General features: G+C 21.7%; 1 protein-coding gene across 3 annotated transcripts in view; it reads left to right on the top strand.

Moving 5' to 3' along the window:
* The window catches only part of LOC122497957 (E3 ubiquitin-protein ligase MYCBP2), a 292773-nt gene that overhangs the window by 66391 nt on the left and 206096 nt on the right, over window positions 1-20286 (top strand). The window lies entirely within an intron of this gene.

Below are 20286 nucleotides of genomic sequence, written 5' to 3'. Positions count from 1 at the left end.
TTTTTGTACCGATCTTCCTGAGCTGTTGCCCCACCCCAACAAGTTTTTGGCTTCTTTCATTCTCCTCTTCTGTACGCAGCATTCGCTGCTCTAGATCGTAACCACCAAGTTCTTATCAGTCGTACGCGATAAGGCGCGATAGATAAAGCCCTTAAATCACGACTCTGCTTCGCGATCGGATTGGCAGGGGATCGTTTTGATCTCTGATTTTCACTCCCCCTTTGGTTTTGTTTTTCTATCTGCTTTCTTTTTTCCCCATTTTTCCTGTCTACGGATGCTGAGGATATATTCAGCTTTGAGCTAGTCTCTGAAGAAATCCTTTTTTTGAGATTTAACGGGATATGGGGATGATTCTGATGTCACTGTTGTTAAAAAGAATTCTTTGCTGATCAAGTTGTTTAATAATTTGTTTAGTTAATTATAACTTAAAGAATACATATGTTACAGAATTATTCAAGTTTTCTTTAAATTTCTAATGTTTAGATATTTAGGAATAAGTTAAATTTTAATGTAATTAATCATATTTTTGGTTAATTGAATTAATTTTTGTTACATATGTAACAAATTTAAATATTTTTTGATAAATTTCGAAGTTTCGACCATGGATTTTGATTCAGAAACCCAAAAAACATACAATATCATGTTTCTAAAAAAAAATTATTTTTGAACATTTATGGCACAAAAACTTTATTTTTACTGGACTGCGAAGGGGTTAGAAATATTCAGTAGAGTTCTCTATAGGATATCAAAATTCTGTAGTAATCAGGGCTGCAATGATTTACATCAACTTGATTCATGATTTTAATCTTGATTTAAATCTTGTCATTGAAATCATGATTTAAATCAAACTGCAAAATGCATTAGGGAACCGAAAAGGATGCAAAATTAGTATTTCGGTTTAAAGTTTTGAATTCAAAAATATAAAAAAAGAATATGCTACAGAGATAATATAATAATTATTAACTTTTGTTTATTTGAGTGAAGTTATTGAAAGAAGAAAAATCAGTATTTTATTTTTGAGCTAAAGTCAAAATCTCATAAAAAAAAATCAAAATCTCATAAGTCAGGGAAGTCGAGAAATTCAGGAAAAAGTCAGGGATTTTTATTAAAAGTACTGAAAAAAATGTAATTTTTAGAATTTAAAGAAAAATTCTGAATTTTTGTGTCTTTTTGTTTGCCTTATAAACTATGAAATTGCCAAGAATTCTAATACAAACCCTTCAATTTTTTCTATTTTTGACAATAATTTCTTTTTAAATAACTTTTAACTAACTTCGCATAAATTCAATTATGTTCAAATAATTTAATAAAATTCTTGGCAAAATTTCAATTATTTTAAAAAATTTTCCTCATTTCAATTACTTTTGATATCTATTTTAATAAAATTTTCCAAAAGAATTCTATTATTTAAATAAAATTTTAATAAAAATTTAACAGGAATTCAATTACTTACCAATTTTTTTTGTACATTTCTTCGCATCAATTCAATTATTTCAAATTTTTTAATGAAGTTTCTCGAAAAAATTCAAATATATAAAGAGAATTGAAAAAAATAGTCTGAGAAATTCAATTATTTCGAAAAATTTAAATAAAATTCTTTTAATAATTCTATTATTTAAAAAAATGTTGGCCAAATTCTTTACAAGATTTAGTTCATTAAATTGCAATTTTAATAAAATTTTCCTATACAATTCAACTGTTTTCAATACATTTCTTCTTAAGAATTCAATTATTTTTACAAATAAATTTTTTATGGGAATTCAATTATTTAAAAGACTTTAAATAAAATTCTTCGCTAGAAATAAATTATTTTCTTTCTTGAGAATTCAATTATTTTTAAAAATTTTGATAAAATGCTTTATAAATTAGAAAAATTATAATAAAATCGGTCTAAGAATACAATTACTATCGTAAAATACAACATTTTTTCTAGAAATACACTTATTGTCACAAATGTTTGTAAAACTCTTCGAAACAATTCAATTATTTTTGTAAAAAATAAAAATTCTTCTAAGCAATTCAATTATTTAAGAAATTTTAATAAAATTCTTCCCAAGAGTTAAATTTTTTTCAAAAATAAACATTTTCACAGGAATTTAGTTGTTTAAAAAATTTTTTTTTAAATTCTTTGTCAGATTTCAATTATTTAAAATTTTTTTTTGAAATTTCTAGATGGAATTTAATTATTTTTAAAATTTTTTTTAAAATTCTGAAAAATTCAATTATTTAAAAAAATTTGAATAAAATTCTTCACAAGAAATTAATTATTTTCATAAATAATAATATTTTTCTCTGGAATTCAATTATTTTCACAAATAAAATTCTTCACAGGAATTCAATTCTTTAAAAAGATTTTTAATAAAAATTCGTTGCAAGAATTCAATTATTTTCATAAATAGCAAAACTTATCGCAGAATTTCAATTATTTTTATAAAATTTTAAATAAAATGATAGAAAATTGCATTTATTCTAACAAACTTTTTTTAAATTCGCCGTAAGAATTCAATTCTTATTAAAAATTTTGATAAAATTCTTCATAAAAATTCAATTTTAAAAAATGTGCAATGACTGAATAAATTATTTTTGTTTGTATTTAAATAATTGAATTCTCTGGAAATTTTCTAATAAAAATTGATTAACAAATGAATTTCACTTAAAATTTTTAATTATAATTGAATATTAAAAACATTATAGCGTGAATTTTTAGAAATAATTGAATTTTGAAAAGGGTTAAAATTAAAATCTTTGAAAATTTAAATTTATAGTTAAAACATTCTTATGAAATAAAAAATGATTTTATTACTCTGCCATCTTAAATTTCTTCATGTTTTATTATAATATTCTCATAAGTTATTGAATTTAAGAATCTTAATTTCTATAGAAAAGTAATACTGATTAAATATTTATTTAAAAAAGAAGTTATTAATATTTTTCAGGGTCAGGGAGAAAGTGAAAATTTTGTCTGGAAATCAGGGAAAAATCAGGGAAAAACGAAATTAAAATGTTGTGGCAACCCTGTGTAATATTATTTCATATTACGATTAACATAATTTAAATTAACCTATACTTGAGCAAAAATATTTATTTTATTATAAAAAGAGTTAAAAATCAACATTGTAGATACCAGTTTCTTTATAATCAAATGACAAATTGAAATTATTTTTTGATGGATCAAAAAAATTATTTTTTTAAATTTGAGTCATTCCATCAATATTCCACCAAGATGATATTTAGATCTTCTCCCAAAATATGGAAACCGACTTATCATCATTGCAATAAGGCAAATGCGTTTATCATTTTATTTATACTGCAAACACTATACACAATACTTTTCAAAACGCTCAAAAAGAAGTGAACATAAACGAAAGGAGTTCTTTAGAATACTCATTCTTTTGCAAAAGTCCTTCCATTAAATCGCCTTTTACTGACATGCATAAGAGACGTGAGGAGCTTTCGCTAATGGAGAGCTTACTTTTATACTTAAAAACTTCTCTTTCTATTTAATATAATTTCTACTTGTTTATTTATTAGCTCTCTATTATATCATTGGAAAAAGTACTATTGACGTAGGGTTGAGCTAATTTCCGAAAATTGGTCCAATATTGGTCCAAAACACCTACTTGGGGCTAGGTTTTTAAAACAATTGTAAATATTGATTTATATTAGTCCACGTGAAAATGGCCCATTTTGACATGGATCTACGGTTGAAAATAATTTAATTTTCCTTTTTCAAAATAGCGCCAAGTTCTGGGTGTGAGACACAGCATATCACCAGTTGTGAGACGGTGTCGACATCGCTATTAAATTGTGTTTATTTGATAGTCATATTTTGGCGAATAAATATTATTATTTAGTACATAATAAAATATATTTAATTATTTTTACTAAACATAACGTTTATGTCAAACTTTTTAAATTTTAGCAATTTTTAACAAGTGTCTCACAACTGGACACATTTTGACAAAAGCGATGTGCTCGGAAAATTGATCATAACTTGTTTTGAGTCCATCTGAACACTACACTTTCTTTGAATAAAAGTTGCGTATTTAAGTTAATTTTCGAACTGTATATTTTATTTACAATTTCATTTACCCATTTACAATTTATGGGTCAAAAATAGAAACCCGTCTCATACCTAGACACACTCCTATACATTACACCATTAAAACAATTATGAGCCTTTTATACATAAGAACATTGATTAAATAGTTACATATCTGTTTATAGCTTTATATCTGTTATCTTTTCCAGTAGCCATATCTTCTATCCTGTCTCCTTGTGATTTTAATCTGTTTATATGTAGAGAATAATAAGTAGAATTTTACTTATGAACTTAATTACCCAACAATGTATGCTTTAATTAAAAGTTTAGAAAAGCATGATTGAAAATTATGACTGGTCTTTAAGTTTTAAAGGTTTTCATTAAAGTGATAATGAAAATTTACTTCATAGTCCATTAGAATGAATCTCATGCATATTTTTGTTTAAACAACAATTATTATTATTATTATAAATTTGTTTGTGATGTATACTAATGGAATGTTTTTTTTTGTTTGTTTCAGGTAAGTTTTTCCTATTCTTCTGTATTATTAACATGCGCCGATTTGATTCAACAATCGTCAAAAAGAAGGTTAGAAGCATTTTTTTAAAATTCATTTTATGCGGATTGGAACTGGAGTAACTATATTTCTTGGCTGCCAATCGATATGTAGAAGTTAGTTTCTGAGGATCTTTTACTCCTACTTTAACAGCAGTTCCAATTACCCCTTGCGTTTGGCATCGTAAAAACGTAATAGGTATGAGGGGGAGGGGGGGGGGGTGTAACGTCAAGAAATGCGAAAATAGAACTCTGGGAAAGTTGGATGGTCAGAATTTCACGATTCCCATTTTCGTGGGCGGTTTAGTGAGCGGGGATGTGGATATAGTTTTGCCTGTAACCTTAGTGGGATCATAAACGAAACGTTTCGTAATGACGCTGAGTTCACTTTGGGGATGTGTATCCTACACCGGAAGTTATAATTGTTCGCCATGGAGTTCTCTCTCCTGCATTCTCATTTCTCGTGGGAGTTCAAAGTTGCTATACTCGACCTTAGAAATACGAGTTCTCGAGAAACAATTTACATCTTTTGATATAAAATATACTCAGAGAATTGAATATAATATTGTTGGAAACATTTACCAAAATATCGGGGCTAAAATGTGATTTTTTTAGATAGTATAATATTTTTTAAAACCACAGAATAGTGGACTTTTTTATATTCTTCTTTATTTCAGTGACATGAATTCGAATGTCAATGTATCTTCAAGCTTTAAATTTCAGGGTTTTTAGTCAATGAAAACAAACAATTTAAAAATTCAGTTGAATTAAAATTTTGTGTGATATAGCACAGATCTACAGATTTTAGACTGAGAAAATTTAATTTTTAGAATTCATAAGAAAATTCCGAATCTTTGTGTCTTTTTTGGTTGATAAACTATAAAATTACCACGAATACTAATACAAAACTTGTATTTTTTCCATTTCTGAAATGGACACTTAAATTTCTTTTTAAATAACTTAAATCTTGAACAACTATCATAAAATAAATAAATTATTTAATGAATAATTTTACTTAAATATTTCGAAATTAATTCAATTTAAAAAGAGTTACGTTTACAATTATCATAAATAAGTGAATTTCAAACGGTTTCAATTTGAAAGAAATTTTATAAAATTTCAATTTTGAATGAATTTAATTTGAAATTTTAATGAAGAAATTTTTTGAAAAATTTTAATAATTCAAAATCTTCTAAAATTAGTTAAATTTGTCAATATATAATTAATTAATTATTAAAAATAATGGATTAATAGAGGAATTTTAGATAAATTAATTAATTATTAAAAATAATGGATTAATAGAGGAATTTTAGATAAAAACACTAAAAGAATTGAATTTTGAAGAAGTTATAAATAATTGCAGAAATTCAATGATTATTTTCAAAAGTAAAAAAAAATCTTCTTCAAAATAAAATTATGTTCAAAAATTTTTTTAAATTCTCGTCAAAATTTCAATTATCTTTATAAATAATAAAATTCTTCTCCAAAATTCAATTATTTTTAGAAAAATTTTAATAAAATTCTTGGCAAAATTTCAATTATCTTTAGAAATAATTAAATTCTTACCCCGAAATTCAATTATTTTCCAAAATTTTCCTCAATTCAATAATTTTTAGTTGGTCACTACTAATCTATAATAAAATTTTCTAAAAGAATTCAATTATTTAAAAAAGAATTTTAATAAAATTGTAAACAAACCTTTAATTATTTTCAAAAAATAGTAAAAATTTCACAGGAATATTTAAAAATTTTTTTTTCAATTTCTTCGCAATCATTCAATTATTTTTGTAAATAATGAAATTCCTACAGGGGTTCAATTATTTTCATAAAAAATAAAACTCATCGCAGAATTTCAATTATTTTTAATACAATTTTAATCGGATTTCTCGAAAAATCGTTATTATTCTTAAAAATTTGTATTAAAATGCGTAGAAAGAATTCAATTATTTAATTAATTATTTTTTTTGTATTTAAAGAATTGAATTCTCGTTATTGAAATTTTCGAGTACAAATTGAATTAAAAATGAATTTCAGTTTAAATTTAAGATAATAATTGAATATCAAAAGCAATATAGCGTAATTTTTTGAAAATAATTGAATTTTGAAATTAATTTTTTTGAAAAAGTTTAATATTGTATTTTTTTATATTATTTAAAATTTTTATTTTCTAATATAATATTTAATTCAAGAATTTACGAATAATTATAATTTCGTAAAATTGAATATTGTAAATAAATAGATTTGAAATTTATTTTTACAAATAATAAAACTCATTGCAGAATTTCAATGATTTTTAATACAATTTTAATCGAATTTTTTCCGAAAAATGTAGTAATATTATTTTTAAAAATAATTTTTTATTAAAATTGGTTTATTTTTTTATTGAAATTGTTATTATTTTTAAAAATTTTATTAAAATTCGTCGAAAGAATTCAATTATTTATAAATATGTTGATAAAATTCTTTATGAGACTTCAATTTTAAGAAACATTCAATTATTCAATAAATTATTTATTTTTTAATTTAAATAATTGAATTCTCGTTGTATTTTGTAATAAAAATTCATTTTCATTTCATAAAAATGAATTTTAGTTAAAGTTTTAGATAATAATTGAATGGGTACTAAAATCAATATAGCGTGAATTTTAAAAAATAATAGGTAATTGAAAAAATAATTAATTGGATTTTTTTATATTATTTGAAATTTCGTCAAAAGAATTCAATTATTTAAAAATTTGGTAATAAAATATTCTTTATAAGAATTAAATTTGTAGAAACATTCAATTATATAATTTACTTTTGTATTGAAATAATTGAATTTTCTAATAAAAATTTATTTAAAAATAAATTTTAGTTATAATTTTAAATAATAATATAATATAAAAATAATTTTGAAAAAGTTACAGTAACAATATTTTTATAATATAAAATAATTATTTTATTTCTCGAACATCTTTAATTATTATAAAAAATGAAGAAATTGATTACTTCGAGTCGAAGACTCGGAGTAATCAATTTCTTCATTTTTTATAACAAATATTATTAAAGTTGTTTAATTTCAAAAAGGTTTGAATTTGAATGTTTTGAAGAATTCTAATTCCTACGGAAAAATAATAATAATTAAATATTTATTTAAAAAAGAAGTTATATTGATGTATTTTTGAATAATTTTGCAATTATAGAAATTCGTAAATAAATGTAAGAGAACATTTTTTTGATTAAAATTTTTTCCTTTATTTTCTAAAAATTCGAAAATTTTCAAAATTTCTTTTGGACATATGAAATTCATTGTTTTTAGGTATATTCTTTTTATTCACAATATCAGAATTATTTTTTTTACAAAATTTAACACATCAAATTGGAAACAAAAGAATCGTGGAAATGTGGAGTTGATGAAAATTTAAAATATTCATTATATGTGAATAATAAAAGAAGTATTAACTTTTAATAACTGTATGTAATGCATTTTTTATATAATTATTCGTACATTCTTTATAATTTAACTTGGAAATTTAAAGCTTGAGTTTATTTGAAATATTTTGAAAACAATGGAAATTTACTAGGTATTAAAAAAACACAAGAAAAACTATTGTTTTAAACAAAATATTAGCGATTTTTATTTTTTTCTATTTTTTCACTAATCTTACAGTACTAAACTTTATTTGACGCAAAATATAAAAATTAAATGAAATAAAATTGAAAACTTGATCATCCTTTTATCTGAAACGAAATTTTGACACAACTGAAAAGATCTCATTTAAATATGGAAACAATATATTTAAATTAATTGCCTTGCGTGGATAATATAAAAATTTGGATATAAAACTGATTTTGCAAGTAAAAATGGGAAAAAATCTCCACTGGTTCAGAGTAAGAATATATGTTTAAGACGTCTCTTTTCCTTGACTGAAAGCTTTCTAGAGTTTTGCGTTTTTTCCGTTTTTGGTCGCTCGTGTATCCAAATCGATGAGGGATTCTATTCAAGACTTTCTCATACGTTCATGATTTCAGTCTGTTTCCTTTATCGAAACGCGTCAAATGCATCTGTGGATTTTCATTGGAAAAGATTCATATTGAGTACAGGACTTACTTAGATATCTTTTGCAATTTCAAGTTTTCGGCGTCAAAGTGATTTTTTTTAAAACTTATGAACAGGAAATATTCATAATATATTCTATTATGAATATTTTTATTTTTTATTCATAAAAGTGCTGTTTTTTGGAAGAAAATTTAGTTTTTTTTTAAAGACATTATTCTTGACTTAGGTATAGTTTTTTTTTACAAGTAACTCTTTTTTATCAATCGAGTGTATATGATGGTGTTTTAGAGAAAAAAGAAGAAATAATGTCAGTTCAACGTTACCACGTAAAAAAAATGTAACGATTATTCTGCAAACCATTCGAGAGAAGTCAATTTCACGGTAAAACCCCTTGCCTTCAAAATTTTTATTTTTTACGAGCAATTTTTAAGTTTTTATCATTATTTCAAACTCATATAAGTGGCTTTAACGTCGTTCAGATTTGGACGAAAGTACCTTAACACTGAGGTGGTAGTTTCACTAAGAGTAGTTACATCTAATCCACTTTTTTTTCAAACCTAAATTATTTTATTATTCATCATATAAAATTTTCCAAAATCGATAAAATTTACAATTTTCATAATATATTTTATTTAAATATTACATCGTAAAAAAATTCCAAAGTGATTTTACATAAAAATGCATATGGTGGCCTTAGAGGCCAGGACGAGATTTTTTAAAAGTTATCAAAAAATTATATAACAATATAGGAAACGTTTTATAAAATTGGAAAAGGGATACTAAAAATAGAGTAAATTTTTCTATTAAACAAAATTTCCCGGTGTTATTTATTTCATCTTATAAAAAATGTTACTTAAAAAAAAAAAATTATTTCATTCAAGAGGAATTTTCATTTTATAAAAATATAGAATTTCAAAATATATTTAAAATATTGTTTTCTTGTAAAATGAAAAATTTCTACATAGTGAACGCAAAAAGATGGAATACTTTTAACTTTAACAGGATCAAAAATTTCTTTCTTCTAAGCTTGAAAGTCGAACGTATCGAACTTGAGATACTTTTAAAGGATTTTAACTTTAAATAGCTTTTATCTCGTTCACTCTTTTATCTTGACATTTATAGCATGTTACTCATATTCAATTTTAATAGTATTTGACTGACTTTTTCTTTATAATCTATTTTAAAAAAAATGATATATTTCATAAGAAAGTCGATAGAGTTATAGGAAAAAGTTTTTGTATATAAAATAAAAGAAACTGACGAGTGGGAGAAAAAAAAAGGGGGGGGGTTGACAATTTTGTTAAAAATCTTTACAGTCAGATCTCCAAACAGTAACATTTGAAACTGCGACAAACTTTTAAATTTAATCAGAAATGGGTAACCATGGTTACCCATTTCTGATTAAATTTAAAACAGGTTTTTAATATTTTAGCCGAATCGACTGCAATATATAACCTCTTTTTAATATTTACTTTCTAGAAAATTATTGGTAAATAGGTATTAATTAATAAATAAACTATTTAAATTTTTTTTTATATTTTACAACTAAAAATTACTATTTTTACACTATAACTTGCACTATCTACAAAAATTATAAAAATGCAACTTTTTTAATGCTACGAAAAATGGTTTATTTTCTAAAATGTGTTAATTAACATAGTTTTTCTCTATTAAAATTTTTTAGAAACTAAGCCTTATACAAAAAAGTTTATTAATTTTCAAGAAACATCGAAAAATTTTGTGGGATTGCCTTGTTTTATTAAAATTAGAATAATTTCTAAAATAATTTACATATTTTAATGTTTTCACAGTAAATCGTGAGGTTTTAAAAAGTGTTGCAGAATTAAATTAAATTGAAAAAAAAAATTAAAATTAATTTCAAAATTCAATTATTTCTAAAAATTCACGCTATATTGCTTTTAATATTCAATTATAATCTAAAATTTTAACTGAAATTCAGTTTTATGAAATGAAACTCAATTTTTATAAGAAAAATCTATAAGAATTTAATTAATTAAATGTAAAAGTAAATAATTTATTGAATAATTGAATATTTCTCAAAATTCAATTCTCATCGCAGAATTTCAATTATTTTTAACACAATTTTAATTGAATTCTTTTGATGAATTATAATAAAATTTTTCAGAATTAGTTACATTTTAAAAAGAATTCGATTAAAATTGTGTTAAAAATAATTGAAATTCTGCGATGAGTTTTATTATTTCTGAAAATAATTGAATTATTGAGAAGAAACTTATAAAAAAATGAAAAATAATTGAATTTCGGTGAAATTTTTATTATTTATGAAAAGAATTAAATGTTTGCCTACAATTTTATTAAAATCGTTTTTAAATAATTGAAATCTTTTGGGTAATTTTAATAAAATATTAGAAATTAAAAATAATTCGATTCACAAGAAGAATTTTATTATTTATGAAAATAATTAAATTCTTGCGAACGATTTTATTAGAATTTTTTAAAATAATTGAATTTCCAAGAAAAAATTTATTACTTTTAAAAATAATTGAATTTTTGTGATGAATATTGTTAATTATGAAAATAATTGAATTTTGGAAAGAATTTTATTAAATTGCCTCAAAATAATTGAATTTTCGGAAATAATTTTGTTCTTTACCGACAAAATGAAATTCTTTCGAAGAATTATTTCTTTAAATAATTGAATTATTATGAAGAATTTCATTAAAATCTAAATGAATAATATTGAATTATTTCAAAATAATGTAATTAAAATTTTATTTAAAATAATTCATTTCCTGCGAACAATTTTTTAAAAATATTTTTAAAATAATTGAATTTCTGTAAAAAATTCTAATATTTTTGTAAATAATTGAATTATTCCAAAGAATTTAAAAAAAATATTTTTTTAAACAATTGAACTTTTCGAAGAATTGAAATAAAATTTTTAAAATTAATATTGCTTTTTTTAACAATTCCTGTAAAATTGTATTGAAAATAATTAAAATCCTGTAAAGAATTTTATTATTTATGAAAATAATTGACTTCTATTGTAAAGAATTTAAAATACATTATTTTTTAAATAATTTAAGTCGCGTAAAAAATTGTATTATTTTTACAATAATTTGTAACTTCTCCAAAATTAAATTCTTTTTCTAGTGTTTTTAACTAAAATTCTTCAATAAATCCATTATTTTTAATAATTTTTAAAAAAAGTTCTTTGAGAATTTTCAAATTTATTCGTTTACAATTCAATTTTACAAAATTTCAATTATTCGAAACTTGAAATAATTTCAAGAAAAATCTTACTCAACTTTTAAAAAGAATTAATTCTACAGAATTTTTTTTTCAAATATATGAAAAATTACGAATTTCAATGATTTTAGTTTGAAACTTTTTCAAAATTTAATTATTTCTAAAAATCCACGTTATAATGCTTTTAATATTTAATTATAATCTAAAATTTTAACTGAAATTCATTATTAAAACCATTTTTATTAGTAAATTCTATACGAGAATTCAATTATTTAAATATAAAAATAAATTATTTTATTAATTTCATGTTTCTTGAAATTAAATTCTCTTAAAAAAAATGTTATCAACAAATTTTTTAAATCATTAAATTCTTTGGACGAATTTTAATAAAATTTTTAAGAATAATTACATTTTTCGAGGAATTCGATTAAAATTGCATTAAAAATAATTGAAATTCTCCAATGAGTTTTATTATTTATGAAAATAATTGAATTCCTAAAAAAATTTTATTATTTATAAAAATAATTGAATCCCTGTAAAAATGTTATATTATTTATGAAAATAATTGAATTATTGCGAAGAAATTTATAAAAAAATTTGTAAATAATTGAATTCCTGTAAAAAATTTTATTATTTATAAAAATAATTAAATGTTTGCGTAGAATTTTATTCAAATTTTTTTTAATAATGGAATTCTTTTGGAGAATTTTTATTGAAATAGAAGATATTGAAAATTATTGAATTTTAGAAAACGTTTGAAAATAATTGAAATTTTGCCAATAATTTTATTAAATTTTTTGAAAAATAATTGAATTTCGGAGAAGAATTTTATTATTTATAAAGAGAATTGAAATTTTGACGAGATTTTTTTAAATTTTTGAACACAATTAAATTTAGTAACTATTCTCCCTGGAGAAGCTAAATTCGTTGAATTTTTCCAAATCGTTGACTTTGGTGTTTTATTCAAAGTAAAATTTCATTCATACTTAAAAATAACACCAAAATAGATTATTTTAATCCTTTCTGGTGTTAATTTAATCCTAGAGTCCTAGTTTTACTGTGTTTATTCTAAGGGTAATTTTCCGTTTTATTTATAAATACCTAATAGTTATTGTAATGGGATAATTCTTCGCAATATGTCAGATTTGACAGATTCATATTATTATTTTCAAAGGTAAATTTTTAATTATTAAAAAAAAATTACTTTTTTATAGGGACAGTTGGGGTACATAGATATAAGGGGTAAATCGAAACAGTAGTTATTTCAGTTAAATACAAATTTTAGAAATAAATAGGGCGTTAAACCTTGAACTTTATATCACCCCCAACAGGTTCTAAGTATTTTCCCATTTTCCTTTTGTCAACATTTTTCAAAATTCGCTAATTTTTTTTACAATTGACTGTTCGAAACTGTCTTATTTTTAACTGATTTAAATGTTAAAACAAAAAAAAAATTGTAGGATATGGACAGTTTCGAATAGTCAATTCTAAAAAAAATCACACTGTGAAATGTGATTTTATCATCTCACAAAATTTAAATTATTCTTGAGTTGTATTAAAATTTTATTTTTTAAAAAGGATGATCAATATATATATATATATATATGAAAATATATAGTAAAAATGAGTATTTGAAGTACAAAAGAAAGTTTTTTTTCTTTTATTATTTATTTCGCAGTAGACTTTCCAAGGCAGTTCTTGTTGTTTTTTATACTATACACTCGGTACTTTCGACTCGTCCTTTTCTTCTTTTTGAAACACAAACGCGCGGCAGTACCACGTTTATTTATCTCTCCCTCTCTGTATTTCCTTCACTGGCTTTACGTGTCTTTGGATTCGCGTATATATATGTAGAGTTTTTCTAGTAGTTTCTCTCAAATACTCCTTTTCGTATATGTCCATGCCTATGCACACTTTATGTATATGCACATGTATGCAGGTTCGTTTGATGTTTCAAAGTGTCGAAACTGCCTGAAAGCAAGCGATAGAGCGTGCATACGTTTCGTCGTTTACTTCGAGTCAGTGAAGAAAAGAAAGTAACAGAGAGATAGAGAGAGAGAAAGAGAGAATAGAGGGATAAAAATAAAAGAAAATATAACGACAAGAGTACTAAGGAAAATAAAAGAAAACAAGAGGGAAGGTTGTTAGCGAAACATATAGGGAGACTTTCAGAAACCTGGCGCGACGCGCGAAAAAGGGGACATTGCAAATAGGTATTGTGCCTCAAAGGATTATCTCATACTTATGAGATAATCCTTTGAGGCTCGATACCGCGCATGCAATTGTATTGTAATTGTAAACGGTATAATGTGCCCTAGTACTTTCACGATGTCACTTCATAACAGCATTTTCCAAGCACAATCCACGGTCTAGACCTTCACTTAATTTTCGAAGAAGTTACAGTAACAAAGTAACCAAGTTTTAAATATTATAAAACATGAAGAAACACTATTAGTGTTTCTTTATAAAAAATAATAATATATTAATAATATATTATAATAATAAATTAATAATAATTTTTTCGACTTTTTTTCGACTATTTTCAAATAATGCAACGTTTTACGACTTATATTAATTATTAACTCTCCGTCACATACATGAGAAAAAATTACGACTTTACACACGTTTAGAGGGAATCCCTCACCACATATTGTAAAATAAGCAACATTACAACATAAACAAAGGAATCAACAAAAATTTAGTTTTAACACAAACTTACAAATATGTAGTAAATTATTCTAAATTATAAAATTAATAAAATTAATTTTCGGTCTCAAAAATAAAAATTAATTACACGAATGCACATCTTCGAAGGAATTCCACTTGACATGTAAAAATAATGTGACATTAACAAATAAGCAAAAAAATCATTAAACAATTCATTTTAATTATATTTATAATACAATTTTGTCATTAACCAACAGTGGAACAAAAAATGTTTTGAAAACTTGATTTTTTTATTTAACATAACCTCACTTTTTTGAGTTTTTTCTGGCTTTGAAGCTTCATAATTAAATATTAATTATGTTTAAACTAAATGTTTTTTTTAGAAATGTGTTGAGGAGTAAATTGTCGAAAGGTATAGAAACTGATTTTATTTTGCAATGAGGAAAACAAAAGTTATTTAAAAAATACTGAAACCGTAGAGGGAATCCCTCCCTAGGTGTGTGACGGAGGGTTAAAAAATTGCGATTTTTTCGACTTTTCTTCCAAATTTTGCGACAAAATTTACCATATTTTTAGTATAAAATGCTGCAACTTTTTTCGATTTTTACAAAAAATATAGCTGTAGATAAATCTTTCGCAACTGATTTTTGAAAATTTGTTCTAACTAAATTTTGGAAATATACAATTAAAAAGATTTTGAATAATTGAAATTTAGTAAAATTAATTGAAAATAAATCCTTTTTTCAAGTATTTTATTAAAATTTTTGAAAATTAACTATTATAGAATTTTTATTGAAAATTTTGGAAATAATTGAATTTTTAAAAATTTTAATGAATAATCTCAAGTGCAAATTCGATAAAAAATGAAAATATTAAAATAGTTTTGAAAATAATAATTCTCTGACAAAGTAATTTAAAATTTTTTAAAATTTACTATTTTAGAATTTTTTAAGAAATTATTTATAATTGAAAATTCATCAAAAATTTGATTATTTTTTAAATATTTTTTAAAAACTCAATTATTTATTTTGAATAAATTTTTTTAAAAAAATTTAATTATTTTAGGGAATTTTATTAAAATTCGTTGCAAAATTAAATTATTTTCATGAATTTTACTAAAATTTTTATCTAAATTCTAATTTTTTAGGAATTTTTCAAAAATTTTTGGCAAAATTCAATTATTCTCAGGAATTTTAATAAAAATTTTTGACAAAATTCAATTATTTTCAGGAATTTTAATAAAAAATTTTGTCCAAATTCAATTATTTTTATGACTTTTAATAAAAATCTTTGCAAAATTAAATTGTTCTCAGAAATTTTTAATAAAATTTTTGTCTAAATTCAATTTAAAGGAATTTTATTAAAATTCGTTGCAAAATTAAATTATTTTCATGAATTTTACTTAAAATTTTTATTTAAATTCCATTTTTAGGAATTTTTTAAAAAATTTATTGCAAAATTCAATTATTTTTTGGAAATTTAATAAAAATTTTTGTCCAAATTCAATTTTCAGGATTTTTAAAAAAAATTATTAAAAAATTCAATTATTTTTATGACTTTTAATAAAACTTTTTGCAAAATTCAATTTTTTCCTGGAATTTTACTAAAATTCTAAATTGTTCTAAAAAATTTTTAATAAAATTTTTGTCTTAATTCAATTTTAGGGAATTTTATTGAAATTCGTTGCAAAATTAAATTATTTTCATGAATTTTACTTAAAATTTTTATTTAAATTCCATTTTTAGGAATTTTTTAAAAAATTTATTGCAAAATTCAATTATTTTTTGGAAATTTAATAAAAATTTTTGTCCAAATTCAATTTTCAGGATTTTTAAAAAAAATTATTAAAAAATTCAATTATTTTTATGACTTTTAATAAAACTTTTTGCAAAATTCAATTTTTTCCTGGAATTTTACTAAAATTCTAAATTGTTCTGAGAAATTTTTAATAAAATTTTTGTCTTAATTCAATTTTAGGGAATTTTATTAAAATTCGTTGCAAAATTAAATTATTTTCATGAATTTTACTAAAATTTTTATCTAAATTCCGTTTTTTAGGAATTTTTAAAAAATTTATTGCAAAATTCAATTATTTTCAGGAATTTGAATAAAAATTTTTGTCTAAATTCAATTTTCAGGAATTTTTAAAAAAATTTATTGAAAAATTCAATTATTTTCGTGAATTTTAATAAAACTCTTTGCAAAATTCAATTATTGTTCTCAGAAATTTTTAATAAAATTTTTTTCTTAATTCAATTTTAGGGAATTTTATTAAAATTCGTTGCAAAATTAAATTATTTTCATGAATTTTACTATAATTTTTGTCTAAATTCCGTTTTTTAGAAATTTTTAAAAAATTTATTGCAAAATTCAATTATTTTCAGGAATTTTAATAAAAATTTTTGTCTAAATTCAATTTTCAGGAATTTTTAAAAAAATTTATTGAAAAATTCAATTATTTTGAGGAATTTTAATAAAATTTATGTCTAAATTCCATTTTTTAGGAATTTTTTAAAAATTCATTGCAAAATTCAATTATTTTCAGGAATTTTAATAAAATTTTTTGTCTAAATTCAATTTTCAGGATTTTCAAAAAAATTTATTGAAAAATTCAATTATTTTCATGAATTTTAATAAAACTCTTTGCAAAATTTAATTTTTTTCTGGAATTTTAATTAAATTCTAATTCATCTATAATTTTTAAAAAAACTCTTACCAAAATTCAATTGTTCTCAGAAATTTTATTAAAATTTTTGCCAAATTTAATTATTTTAAGGAATTTAATTAAAATTCATTGCAAATTTGAATTATTTTTCCAAGATTTTACTAAATTTAAATTATGTTTTAAAAAGATTTTACCAAATTTCAATTTTTTTGCAAAAAATTTTTTATTGTTTTGTAATTGTAAAACTATTGCGTCTTTCGAAAATTATTTAGAAATATTTTTAAAAAGTTAATATTATGAATTTATTTATTAAAATTTTTGAATATATTCTTCCTTAATATCTTTAAAAAGAGAAATGAACGGTTTTAATAATTTTAAAAAATTGAATTTTTGTATTTAAATAATTTTATTTTATTTTCTGGTGAAAAAAGAAATAAGAAGTATTTAAATATTTTATTTAGCAAAATTATACAAGTTTTGATTAATTGAATTTTGAAATCGATGAAGAATCAGGGAAATAGGAAATAAAATATTTGTGACAACACTAAATTAAATAAATGACTTTTTCGACTTTTTTCTATTTTTAATCGACTAAAGCACTTTTTTTTAGATTTAAATGTTTATTAATTTCTTATTCAAGCAATTTAAAATGCTTTAATTTGTTGTTAAAATATACTTTACAAAAAAAAAAACTGGCTCAATACAACTTTATATGGTTGAATCGTAAATTTTTTTAACGTTTGCGAAGAAAAAAATTTCTAGTTAAAGAAAATAAAAAACGTAGACTTACGGACTCTGGGTGATAAGAGCGGGAATAAATCTGTGTGACTGAGGGAATTGAAAACTCCAGGAAAACTTGTAAAAGGATTCCAATATCGTACACCAGCGCTATATACGAATCCGTTAATGGTGTCTTGCCTCGCACCCCTCTCCTTCCCCCGTGGGTTTACCATCAATTCTGTCTGTTAGAGAATTTTTACTGAGAATTTAACCGCATGTCTTTCTCGCTTACAGCAATTCTGACAATAAGGGCGGTACAGTGTAGACGATACTAAGGTTTCTTTTTAAGCTGGAAAAAGTAATAATATTAATAAAAGGAGAATGATGCAGCTTTCTTTTTAATCAAAGCAGAGTATCTAATAGAGATATTAAATCGCTTTGATTATGGAAGCTTCCGAATCCATCTCAACCATAAACAATTATAATGATGTTGTAATGCTTAAAAACCGATGGGATATAGTAAAGTCCGAATAAATGTCCCATTCTTCATAACTTAGAAATAAATATATCAATTCATGATATTTTTAAAATGACTTGTGGATTATCAAAATTAATTAAAAAACAACTGAAAAACATTTTTTACCTTAAATTATCTATAAAAATGTTTCATTTGTTAAAACATAAAAATGTCACAATACAGTGAGTTCTCGCGAGTCGTTCAATTCTGGAGAATTTTCAAGATCATAAAACTCACGATTTCTTACTAATTTTAATTTAAAATTATTATTCACTGATTTCTATACATAATAACATTTTTTACAGGGATTCAATTATTTTCATAAATACATAATACAACTCATCACAGACTTTCAACTATTTTTAATTTTTAATACAATTTTAATGGAATTCCTCGAAAAATGAAATTATTCTTAAAAATTTTATTAAAATTCAGCAAAGAAATTCAATTATTTTAAAAACTTCTGCCACAATTTATTTATTGCAATTTAAGTATTATTTTCAATACATTTTTTATTAAATTTCTTCAAAACATTGAATTATTTTAATAGATAATGAAATTCTTTGTAACAATAAAATTTTTTTCAAAATAATTTTTATAAAATTCTTCGAAGAAATTTAATAAATTTTAAAAATTTGTCAAAATTCAATTATTTTCAATGTCTACTATTTAAATATTTTTTCACAAAAGAATTCAATTATTTAAAAAGAAATTTTCATAAAATTCGTCACAGGAATTCAATTATTTTTAAAAGTATTCCAATTCTTCGCAGAAATCTAATTATGTTCAAAAATTTACAGAAATTCTCGTCAAAATTTCAATTATCTTTATAAAAAATAAAATTCCTCTCCGAAATTCAATTATTTTCAAAAATTATAATAAAATTCTTGTCAGAATTTCAATCATTTCCAAAAATTTTCCTCATTTCAATTATTTTTAATATCTACTATTTTAATACAATTTTTTAAAAGAATTCAATTATTTAAACCAAATTTTAATAAATTTTTCTATGCAATTCAATTATTTTCAATACAATTCTTCTTAAGAATTCAATTATTTAAAAAAAATATGAATAAAATTCTCGAGAATTAAATTTTTTTTTAAATTTTGATAAAATGCTTTATAAATTTTAAAAATTATAACAAAATTGATCATAGAATACAATTTTTTTTGTAAAATATAACATTCTTCGTAGGAAAATAATTATTGTCAAAAATGTTTGTAAAAATCTTCGAAACAATTGAATTATTTTCGTAAAGAATAAAATTCTTCGAAGCAATTCAATTATTTAAGAAACTTTAATAAAATTCTTACCAAGAATTTAATTGTTTTTAAAAATAAAATTTTTCACAAGAATTCAATTATCAAAAAAAAAGTTTAACGCAGAAATCTAATTATGTTCAAAAATTTACAAAAATTCTCGTCAAAATTTCAATTATCTTTATAAAAAATAAAATTCCTCGCCGAAATTCAATTATTTTTAAAAATTATAATAAAATTTTGGCAGAATTTCAATTATTTTTAATACAATTTTCATCAAATTTCTCGAAAAATGAAATTATTTTTAAAAATTTTATTAAAATTTGTCAAGAGAATTAAATTATTTAAAAATTTTGTTGATAAAATTCTGTATGAAAATTGAATTTTAAGAAACATTCAATTATTTAATAAAATATTTATTTTTGTCGTTAAATAATTGAATTCTCGTAGAATTTTCTAATAAATATTGATTTAGAAATGAATTTCAGTTAAAATTTTAGATTATAATTGAATATTAAAAGCATTATAGCGTTGATTTTTTGAAATAATTGAATTTTCAATAAGTTTCAAATTAAAATCTTTGATAATTT

The sequence above is a fragment of the Leptopilina heterotoma genome, unplaced genomic scaffold, assembly GCF_015476425.1.
Source record: "Leptopilina heterotoma isolate Lh14 unplaced genomic scaffold, ASM1547642v1 Lhet_14, whole genome shotgun sequence".
NCBI lineage: Eukaryota > Metazoa > Arthropoda > Insecta > Hymenoptera > Figitidae > Leptopilina > Leptopilina heterotoma.
The sequence above is the reverse complement of the archived record's forward strand: the minus strand, read 5'-3'. Positions and strand labels throughout refer to the sequence as shown.